The sequence below is a fragment of the Amphiura filiformis genome, chromosome 19 (genome assembly GCF_039555335.1).
Source record: "Amphiura filiformis chromosome 19, Afil_fr2py, whole genome shotgun sequence".
NCBI classification, from domain to species: Eukaryota; Metazoa; Echinodermata; class Ophiuroidea; order Amphilepidida; family Amphiuridae; genus Amphiura; species Amphiura filiformis.
The window spans coordinates 37,722,507-37,732,799 of record NC_092646.1 but is presented as its reverse complement, the minus strand read 5'-3'; positions in this window follow the sequence as shown (position 1 = coordinate 37,732,799).

The following is a 10,293-nucleotide window of genomic DNA, read 5'->3' as shown; positions in this document are numbered from 1 at the left end:
CATAAGTAAAAAAAGGTCAACATTTCAAATTGCCCCTATGGAGCTCAAACTTAGTGGGTGGGTGGACCTTGGACTAACAAACAAAATTGTCCATGGTGACCTTTTCGTCAGAACCTACGGTTAAGAGGTCATAGGTAAAAAAAGGTACAAATATCAAATTGCCCCTATGTAGCTCAGACTTGGTGGGTGGGTGGACCTTGGACTAACAAACAAAAGTTTCTACGGTGACCTTTTTGTCAGACCTATGGTTAAGAGGTCATAGGTCAAAAAATTTCAAATTTCAAATTGCTCATATGGAGCTCAATCTTGGTGGGTGGGTGGACCTTGGACTAACAAATAAAAGTTTCCATGGTGACCTTTTTGTCAGACCTATGGACAAGAGGTCATAGGTCAAAAAACATTTCAAATTGCTCCTATGGAGCTCAAACTTGGTGGGTGGGTGTAACTTTGGCCAAAGAAACTTAGGTTTACGTTTATTAGGTCATCCGTGGTCAACGGTCGGGTCAAATTTCAAATTGAGGGCGAAAGTCAGGTCAAATTGCAAAAGCTGCAATTTAATTGAGCTCAGCTGTGAGGAAAGTGATCCCAGCCAAAGGACACACCCTGATGTGAGATCTGTAAAAGCCAATAACCATGACTGTCGAGAACCGCGAAATACGGGTAACCGCCTAGTAGGCCTACTAGTAATAGACAGAGAGTGCACTGTCACGAGTTGAGGTTGTGGGGGGTTCGCAGGCGGCGAGTACGAGTGGCATGATCGAGCCGGCAACTTGTGAAAGCGCCCGGCCGTATGGCATTTTCCATAGGCCTATACTCGGACTCGGTTACTTTTGTGGGGTTCATTATCGAACCCCAACGGTTTTAGCTTGTATTTATATTATTTATTAACATAGGCCTATATTTGTTTGTGATATTGCAAACGTTTTAAAATTTCAAAATAATCCCATTCAATTACACGGTTAACGGGTTAACGATGGAAATTTACTGAATTTAGAGAATGCACGGTGACCACCACGGGGGGTGGGGGAGGGGGTTCGAGTACCGCTACTTTCACTTGAAAATTTCGAAAAGATTTTCTGAAAGTAGGCCTATACGAAATCCAAAAGGGGGGTCTTTATATACCCAGATTACATTTGTGACCCCCCACCCCCCAGGGCTGTCAACTATTTGGAATTGCTTGGCGTGAGACTGAGAGGCCTACCGGGATTTGCCGACTTCAATGTTCATTTTGACCCATGATTATTTGAGCCACAGCGCTCGAGAATGTGAAGAGCGGGGGTAGTAACAACAATTTATTCATGGCGATGCGTGAGATTTTACTCAATTTTCAGCTTTTTGCGTGAGATTTACTTTTAGGCGTGAGATTACTATCTTGGCGTGAGAAAGTGATCCAATGCGTGAGACTCACGGCCAATGCGTGAGAGTTGACAGCCCTGCCCCCCCCCCCATCAAAAAATTTTGGTGGGTAGGCCCTATGCTCCCCCGGAATTTTGAGGTGGTGGGTCTTTGGGAGCTGATGGCGTACCGGTAAAAAAGGGGTCTTTCGGAGCTGCGAACCGGGCTGTGAACAAGTAAAATGGGGTCTTTTGGAGCTACGAAAAGTCATAATCATGGGTCTTTCTTGGCTTTTTGGTTGAAAATCGCCTGAAAAAACAAGAAATATGAGGAATGAGCAATAATATTTGGGTCTTGTAGATCTGAAATTATCAAAATCAAGGGTCTTTCGGAGCTGTATTTTGGTCAAATATAGGGGGCCTTTCGGAGCTGCGAAACCCAAAAAGGGGGGTCTTTCCGGGGGAGCATATCCGTATGGCTATTTGTGTTGAGTGCCCCCCCGTTGCTGTTTATAGGCCTATAGTAGCCTATTAGCTAGCCTATAATACCAGAACATCACTCTTTATTTATAAAAATATAACAAAAATCGCGGTCCTCCGTTCTGAAGGATGCCACAAAAAAACGGTACAAGCTACATTTAAACTATTCTATGAAATTCTAGAAAATATAGTTTTGTAACATGTCCTAAATTTTTAGCTAATTTAGGTGTTTGGAAATAGTCGCACTTTTGTGTTTTAGGAAGGATATGTAAACGACAGATAACACCAAAAATATGAAGAAATTATTTCCAAACCGTGTTAAGTCAACAATCATTATGTTGCTCATTTTCAAGAATGCTGGTTAACAAAAAGCAGGGCATTGTCTCATTTCGTGAACAAAGGTCCACATACCATTGTTTCCTTGCGTTTCCTTTAGAATCAGTTACCCAACTGAAGCTGTATTATAGCACCTCATAGCGATACCGCACATATAAAACAGACACATGTGCACAACCAGAGAAGATCCGATTTAATCAGTTCAGCTGTTTCAATGAGTGTTATCTTGGTTTAATAGCTTTTAATGGGGTTAAGTCCTGCAAAGGTCGAGATGAATTCTACTGTAGACATGACTGCATCATGTGTAAATTGTAAAAGCACCCCTAGGAGTATTCTACCAACAACCGAATGAAAGCGACCCTAGATACCTGGACCAGTTGAGATTAGCACTAGATAGAGTGAAGGCGGATAGTGGTAGGCCTACAGTGATATCTGACATCTGTCTTCAAAATTATATTAATATGGCATCAGAAACAGCACCCTCGCATGGATAAATAGTTTCCTTTCAAACAGGAAACAAGCTGTCTCAGTTAATGGAACTCATTCCAACTGGGTTGATGTTACCTCAGGTGTCCCGCAAGGGTCGGTCCTTGGACCGGTCCTATTTCTATTATACATCAATGATATTAACGAACACATGACAGCATATTGTACAGAGAGATAAAGAACTCAGATGACCAAGAAATCTTACAGAAAGATCTTGACTTCCTAGCTGAATGGTCTGGCAAGTGGTTAATGCAATTCAATGTCAAGAAGTGTGCAGTGTTAAACATCACACGCAGAAGAAACCCTGTATTATGTCAATACAATCTCCTTGGGGAAAACTTGAATATAGTCCAACAACATGACTATTTAGGTGTTACTATTTCCCATAACCTGAACTGGAACGACCACTGTACTAAAGTCATCAATAAAGCCAGCCGTACACTAGGTCTCCTGCGGAGAACTAATTTGTCCCCCTGTTCAACAGATGTCAAAGACAAATCGTATCAAACACTTGTGAGACCACAAATCGAGTACGCAAGTGAAGTTTGGAACTCGTGTACAACCACCGAAATCAATGGACTGGAACTGCAGGTTCAAAGAAATGCAGCCAGATTTGTTTTCTCTGATTACCGCAGAGAAACACATGTGTCACCTCTTGTAAACTGGGAAGAAGAGCCAAAAATTGGGAAGGGAAAAGGGGGGAAGGAGAGAAAAGAGGGAAGAAAAAGGGAAGGAGAAGAGAAAAAGGGGAAAAAGAGGGAAGAAGAGAAAGGGAAAGAAGAAAAGAAAAAGAGGGAAGAAAAAGGGAAGGAGAAGAGAAAAGGGGAAGGAGAAGAGAAAAGGAAAGAAAGAGGGAAGAAGAGCTATACTACTCTCATTGTGAAATGTTGTACTCTGAACACTGGATTTTTAGCTTCTAATAATTATGCCAAAACCATGAGCCCCAACGGGGCTTTGCCCCTGGACCCCACCAGGGGCCCTAAGGCGGGCCCCTGGACCCCACCCGTTTATTACTTCGCGGCAAGCCGCTCGCGATGCGCACATAAATAATAATTTTGGTCAAAAATTGGGAAATTTTTCAATCTTGCCCCCCCCCCCCCCCGGGAAGGTCAGGTCTGGTTACGCGCGCCCCTGGCGCCAGCAATATGGGAGATGCAGCCTCTTCATGTTCTACATATCCTTTAAATGAATTCGAATCTTGTATATAGCGCACCATTTTGTTTTTCGTTTTTATTATTTGGATATGCTTCGCACCCTATGTTTGTACTTTTCATCCTAGTAGGGGAGACCGGGGCGTGTCCGCCCTATTTTCTTCAATCTCGCCTAGAGAGGACAATTCTCATGTTAGAAGGCTATAGTTTTTACATTTTTAAGCTGTATAGCTAAATACTACCACATTTGTAAGAACATTGAGCTACGGCAATATTAATAATACAGTAACGGCAGGAGAAGGGAAAATAAAAATCATGATGACAGGGCGGACTTGCCCCGTGCTGGGGCAAGTCCGCCCCTATGGTGGGGTAAGTTCGCCCTGATAAAAAGAAAAGGTTATAATATTGCAAAACAATTATAAATTTAATGCAAACGTTTAGTAATGGGTAGATTAGGCACTCACTCTCTTCCAAAGAGTCTACTAAATTTAATGGAGGGGTATAATGTAAGCTAATAAATGTAGGGGACCAAAATGAGCAAAACCTTTATTTACAACTTGGACATTAATGGTTTTAGAGCAAAAACGGTGGTATGAGTAATACTGATACCACTTAACTTTAAAAAATATGCTTGCATGTAGTTTACCCTTCTTAAATGTATTATTATCAATATTTTGCATAATACGCCGATGGGGCGAATCCGCCCCGGGAGTCTGCCTGCACAGGGCGGACTTGCCCCATCACATACAGGGCGGACTTGCCCCAACGGTACTTTTTTCTTTACCTTGTGTTATGCCTACTAAACACAATATGTCGATCTTTTAATTGCATAATATGTTGGGCAAAACGTTCACCTTCCAAATGAATATAAGAACCAAAACCGTCTCTGCAAGGTCTTGAGATTATTACAATATTAGGCCTACTAATTTTTAAAATGTATACTTCCTTGACTCAAAAACGTTTTTTGACGATAATTACTCTGGCGAAATGTGTCGGACTGTCTTGTTTTCTTGGGTATTTAGCTATGACGTGTGCCAGCTTATTACATCATCATTGTACTTTTCCAGCAGTCACGAGATCAGAAACATGGGGTGGGCGGACTTGCCCCGAGGGCGGACTTGCCCCGAGGGCGGACTTGCCCCGGTCTCCCCTATAGCTGAGATCAGCTTTTAAGGATTATGGAGCCAAGAATATATGTCTTGGTGCAGTGATTTCAACATTACCCCAACTTGCCGGATATCGCATATGCGACACATTATCGTTGAAATCTGGGTGTAAAAACCAGTCGTCTCCCAGAGGATGCTTGATATAGTGAGCGACTTCGGTCTTGAACAGTTGGTTAAAGAAGCCTACTACAAGGAAGAAGAACATCTTAGACTTGTTTCTAACATCAAAGCATTCACTTGTAGAGCACTCAACAGCAGCTCCTGGCATTTCAGATCATGATGGAAGTACCGATAATTGACAGTCAACCAAACCTAAGATCAACAAAACCAAACCGCGTATACCATTTATCAGTACCACAAGGCAGATACTGAGAACATTAAAGTCATAATGTACGATCTTATAATATGAATTTGGTTAATTTTTTCAAACCTGATTTTTGGCATATTTGTAATGTTTACACATGTCACAACTTGCACCTAAATGGAATCAGCCAAATTTGTTGTGTTTGTAGGTAAACAGAGCAAAGTTCGACATAAAGTCATAATTCAAGAAATTATGACTTTATGCCCATAGAACTGCGTGTTATACGGCCAAAATAACGTTACCTCGTTATTTCAGCTCAAAATGGACAGAAACCATTCCCGAATCCCGATCATTATCGTACTAGTATGATTTCAGCATTTTGAGTATATAATGACAAATTTTAAATTGGAAGGAAATCGTACATTAAGCCTTTAAGAAGGACTTGAAAGGACTAAGGGGTAAAATGATAAACAGAAACACCCTCAAGCAAGACCAGAGAGGAGCTGTGGCAGGAGCTGATCGAAATCTGGCATCGCCAAGGCGATGGAAGATCCCGGGGAAGATCACATTTCTACCAAGAACATCACAAAGAAACACCAATCTCCATGGATCAACAGAGACATAAGTAAACTTCGGAAGAAACATCCAGGCCTTGCCATCCATCACTCGCTGGCATGATGCTAGGCGAGTGATCGAATTTTCACAAATATCACTATTTGGGTATACTCAAGTAGATTGTCGGTCTTAAAATGGTATTTATGCCGAAATGCGCGCGAAGCGCGCTAAAATATTTGACTTTGTCCGCTTGGAGGGGTGGCACAGAATCGATTAAATGCTGAATTGACTGATTCGATGGATGATTTTGGGAGATTCGCAGCGAGTGATATTTAGTGTCTATTGGCGAGTGGAAAATCGCTCACTAGAAATCGAGTTTGGGCGAGCGGTGGCGATCGAGAGCGATCGCTCGCCTCATGCAAACGGCAAGGCTTGAACATCGTGCCTACAATAGGGCAAGGGAGTCACAAAACGATGGTGCACGACTGGGAGAAGTTTAGAGAAATTAGGAAAGATGTGAAGTTGTAAACAAAAGCCCAAAGAGATCTTATCTTGACTACGTGCGCAACAAATGCCTTGAGTCGATCTGATAAACAATTTTACAGCTTTATCAAGAAACTCAAAACTGAAAAAGTAGGCATTCAAGCCTGAAAGAGAATGGAAGGCTGACATCGGACAGTAAAGTGAAGGCAGATATACTAAATAGACAATTTGAGTCCGTATTCACCAACAGGGTGAAAAACATCACCACTCACAGATACCCAGCTATGCCTGACGTGGTGATCAAAAGTGACGGAGTAGAAAAAAGCAGCTGCGGCCAAACAAGGCAGTTGGACCCGATGGAGTTTCAGGGAGAATATTACAAATGGCAGCGCAGGAGCTTGCCCCAGGACTCACACTGGTGTTTAATAAATCTATCTACTGGCAATCTGCCTCAGGATTGGTTAACAGCAAATATAACACACATATACAAAAAAGGTAACAAAACAACACCATCTAATTGAATATATGAATACAAAACCCACCCAAGTCCATACCTTGGCCAAATTGAGTTAAGCATGGAAAATTGTTGCTATACATAGGCGCGGCCCCTTCATATGTATGAAAGAACAACTCAAATTCATCCTCTGTGTCTATTGAGCATGTGAAAAATAGCATGTATGAAAGAACCACCCAAGTCCATGATTGAGTCTTGTAACACATTGATTGAAATCCAGTTGTATACAAGTCCACTTGTAACAGATTCATTGCTGGAGACTTTTGGGAAAAAATGGGCTTAATCAAGGAAAGTGTGTGGTTTATATTACATGGCAGAATGCTTATCAACATTATACATGCCTGTGTGCTTTATTTTGTAATATCTTACTAGTGGTAATCTCATTCCAACATTATTGTCTTTGTATATGATTCAAAAAACCACCCAAGTCCAGTATTAAAAATGAACCCCACGAAGTCCCTGAAATACTAATCATCATACCCAAAACAGTTTAACTCGTTAACCCACTCATTTGCACGTTAAACTTACCATATTGACCAGGTAAATCTAACTGATGGAATTAAAATGATACACTGGTTTTTTTCTCAAAATCACTTCCCATGGATTTGGGTGGGTTTTGAATTCATGTATTCAATTACAGACCAGTGTCAATCGCCTCAATACCACGCAAATTTTTAGAACACATAATCCAATACAATGAAACATATCTGGAGTCTGGACAGACACTCAACGAGTTGCCAGCACGGTTTTAGGGCTAAACATTCATGTGAGACACAATTACTCCAAACAGTGCATGATTTTTCTACTTCACTTGACAAAAAAACACACACACTGATGCAATAATAATGGACTTTAGCAAAGCCTCTGACTCAGTACCTCACAATAGATAGAAGACAGATAGACAGATATGGAATAACCGGTAGCACGCATTCTTGGGGAAAATTGTTTTTGACAAAATGTAAACAGAGGGTGGTTGTTGATGGAGAGCATTCAAATTATGTTGATGTGCGTTCGGGCGTGCCACAGGGCACCGTGCTAGGCCCATTACTTTTCCTGCTCTTTATCAACGACCTCCCTCTAAACACAAAGTCAACAGTAAGACTTTTTGCTGATGATTCATAGTGCAGTTATGTCTACAGTAAATTTTTCATGACCTTTACGACACTTCCCGGGTTTAAGTGCTGTTTGTCAAGTGCCAACAATAACCCAGTGCTAAACTAGTTCCATCTAAAACAGTCACAGCCAATTAGCGCCTAGAATGGGCCACTTGACTGCCATGGTTACCATTTCCGGTTGGCTTCACACTGGTTTGGGCTCTCTCTGACTTGAGTTTCATGCGATCTCCTGTCATTTTACTTATCGTCCGGAACATTGAGTGCAACAGAACGTTGTAATCAACTAAGGGGTGGTGCAATAATTATGTGTACCCCGGGGTGAATTCTCAAAATGGTCTGCCAAAATTGCTTGCCCCCCCTTTGGCCGTGCCAAAAACCTTTGCCCCCCTTTTGACGTGCCAAAAACCTTTCCCCCCCCTTTTGACGTGCCAAAAATCTTTGCCCCCCCCTTACACAAGCAAGATTTTGGGGAACCCGAATTTAAAACCTTAAATTGTCTTAACATATGCGAGCGCAACGAGCAGGAAATTTTGCATATTTGAACGTGTTCGTAACGTTTTCCTACGCCTTTTTAGGACGTAATATAGAAACGGTGCCCAAAATATCTGTGCCAAAAATTGCTTGCCCCCCCCCTTTCTACCTGCCAAAAATCGCTTGACCCCCCCTTTCGACCTGCCAAAAATGCTTCCCCCTTTTTGGCCTGCCAAAAATCTTTGCCCCCCTATAATTCACCCCAGAAGTAAGCACATAATTATTGCACCACCCCTAACAAGAAGACAATAATTATGCCGGATTTGTTTTTTTAATTTCATCAGCAAGCTTTATTATACACGAGACAAGAATACACATACAATAGCACAATACCGTAAACGTTCGCCTAATGGCGCTTTTGGATTCTTAGAAATGTGAGAGCGCCATCCTTGTAAAATCTCAACAGCATTAAGGATACGTGTATGTTAAATTGAGCAACCTGGACATAATGCCTCAGAAAAAAATATCGTGACATGACCCAATACTTTAGGTCACTAGGTTAGTTGCTAGAGCAGCAAATGTTTTGGGGTTTCTTCAGGTATTCTTTCTCAAAGTGGCATTGGACTTAATTTGTAAATCGATTCATACGTTATACCTAACTCATTTTGGTCAATCTTTTTATAACATTGTAATTTCTTCATATTTTTTTAATATTCTTCAGTTCAAAATTACACCCTTCTATTGTCTGACCCGTTAGCTCAGTCGGTAGAGGGTGCGCCTTGAATGGTGAATGGTACTTGTTCGAATCTTGATTTCTGCCCCCACTTTTATGTGAAGAAGGGTCAAGAAATGTTTTTGGATTTTGTCCCCATTTTACGAACGAATATTGTGAATTTTTTAAATTTAAATTTAAATTTTCTTATTTTTTTTAGATAAATAGGCACTGCGAACAATCGGCAACAAAAACCGCTGACAAAATTTGCTCCTCCTGCTACCTATCAATGCGTGATATATTCCACTATATTTAACAGTTAAATGACCTTTGAAAAATAGAACGGCCTCAATGTTTCAAATTGTGTAACTACATTACTTTATTCATTTATGCATTATAAATGATCAGCTATTTTTTCTTTTCTTAAAAGGATCGAACCCAAGTAGATCAGACCATTGATCATATAATTATCAGACCACGAAGTAGTTACGTAACTCCGTGATGGTATCGGCACCAAGCACTGTTTGTATGGCGATCATTACGATCACGCTATTTTGGTATGCCTTTTTTGTGTACTGATTGTTTGATCGTGGTTCATTACTTAAGCGCGTGATCCCGTTGACATAGTAACATTACGTAACTTCGATACCAGGCTTCGATACTGAATAGTAAGTGCACATAATATGGAAAGCCATTGGGGTATTGTGTGCCTTCCAAAGCGCCTTATAACATGTTCTCATTGTGTTGTGGAATCCTAGCCAGTATTCAATGATAGCTATACGCCGTAGAAGTGACGTCATAATCGGATTAACTACCATAGCAATAGATGAATACAATTTTTAAATATACCGCGCTGCACTGCAGCAGGTTGCACTCATCACCTGTCTTCAATCATATAATAGATTGAATACAATACCGCTCTTTTCAAATAGACTAATCTTACAGGTGCAATCTATGGTTCAATGCATCGGTACCGCATGAACGTTGTAGTGCGAGGCGATATAGCCAAAATTGTATTTATCTATTGCTATGGTAGTTAATCCGATTAAATACGTCACTTCTACGGCGTATAGAGGCCTTGCGTTTATCGATTGGCTCCAAACAAAGGATTTGAACCGGTTTCTTCCCCGTAATCATGGCGCAGTGCAGTCCATTCAATCAAATGTTGTCATCAACCTATTTGATC